The sequence below is a fragment of the Armigeres subalbatus genome, unplaced genomic scaffold, assembly GCF_024139115.2.
Source record: "Armigeres subalbatus isolate Guangzhou_Male unplaced genomic scaffold, GZ_Asu_2 Contig249, whole genome shotgun sequence".
In the NCBI taxonomy this organism is placed as follows: Eukaryota; Metazoa; Arthropoda; class Insecta; order Diptera; family Culicidae; genus Armigeres; species Armigeres subalbatus.
Genome location: NW_026942986.1, coordinates 89089 through 90826, shown reverse-complemented (window position 1 = coordinate 90826; position 1738 = coordinate 89089). Strand labels below are relative to the sequence as shown.

At 42.2% G+C, this 1738-nt stretch overlaps 1 pseudogene; it reads left to right on the top strand.

Annotated features, from left to right (window-relative positions):
• Positions 1 to 217: 217 nt before the first annotated feature.
• On the top strand, positions 218 to 1033 carry LOC134203838 (uncharacterized; annotated as a pseudogene).
• Positions 1034 to 1738: the final 705 nt, after the last annotated feature.

Genomic DNA, 1738 nt, shown 5'->3' with positions numbered 1-1738 from the left:
GGACAAATAACACCCAGTGGACCAGTGGAGAATTTTTCGATTACAATAAGTTTCCTCCTTACCGGGCCGGGAATTGAACCCACACTCCAAAGCACATGCGTCTAGACGATTGACGACGCTAACCGCACGGCCACGAAGCCCACATCCCAGAGTAGCACGGAGCTATGTGAACGCCAAGTCTTTATTTTTATACGACTTCATACAAAACGTTATCGAAAGACGCATTCCGAGATGTTGAGCAAAACATGTCAAAAGGTAATTTTAAATGTTTAATTGAGCCAAATGGCAAAATTGATTAAAATTCCGTGGGAAAAGCTGATGTTTTGCTCTGTGAAATAATTCGTTTGTCTATACTACCCCTGAACAAGATTTATTTAAATACCTAAAATTGATTGCAAAAAGAAACAGTTCCGAGCACGCACAAAGGTCAAGGCAAGACACTTCCGATGATAAGAACCACACATTCGTGCAACTAACATTACAGAATTAAACCAGTTCAAACATAATCTCGAACGCAAAATGTTGCGACGCATCGCGGTCCTGTTTACGCTGCTGTCGTTGTTGACCGTCGCAACCGGTATCGAGTCCACCTACCGCAAGTATCTTCGAACTCGTGCCCCCACACTCCCCGGTGAAGTGCACGTCGAGGAAGTGCTGGAGGTTTTCAAAACCAACTCCCGTCCATCCCAGTACGGTGTCTACAATCAGGAAGTGAACGCATTTTTGGCAAACGACTACCTCCAGCGGAACAGACGTACTACAACCACCACCACCACAAAAGCGTCAACCGTCCGTCCGACATATCCGGTTCCCAACGGGGACAACAAGAACCCGGACTATACCCAGCTGTTTAGGCCGAGCATTTCGATGACCAAATATCCAGCTATAAGCCGCCTAACGATTATCATCCAGGAAGCCGGTGCCGGAGCTGGAACCAAGCACAGCAAGTGGAACCATCGGTTCGGATGGCGAGCGTGCGGATCACGCAGGCAAACGATTATCAGTCTCGAACGAGGAGGACTATCTTGAATAGCAGCGGGAAAATAGGGTGAGTGGCGCAACTTGTTAGATTTGGATTTATGGTTCTATCGTCTGGAAAATCGAGCAAACAACTATGAATTATAATACGTTTTCAATTTCAGAGTTTAATTAATAATTTCCTTCACATCAAATGCGTAACAAATTTTTTTATCTCAACATTCTAATTATTGCCGCAATTTATGATCGTTTGTTGACGAAGTGTAGTATGTATTCATATTTTTTTGCTGGGCATCAGCGACATAAGTTGTGATTCAGCTACAAGCTAATTGCCATGAGTAATACGCAAAAGCTGAAAGGTTTTCTACCGCTGAGAATACAAAGACGGTCTTTTTTTGTTCGTGATGAAAAAGTCGATGACCGTGACCTCAGATCATATGAACCGGTGGTTCAAAACGTTGATATTCCTTCGATAAAACGCTCATAGCTTCAGTTGTTTTATATACGGTCAACCACTACAATTAATGAATAAACTTTAAGACCGCATTGTGTTATTGTACTGTGCAGTTGTCTGTTCTCTGTGCTGAATAGTTTTGAAATTCAACGACGTGTAATACAAGGCCCAACAAACGAATAAACACTCGATGTTCAATTAAATTTAATTATTTTCAACCAGTACGGTTCAATTTTTTCGTAAAAGAACAGTAAGATCGTTATGTTACGTTTATTTGCATGCTCCAAACATGTGCATGAAAATACA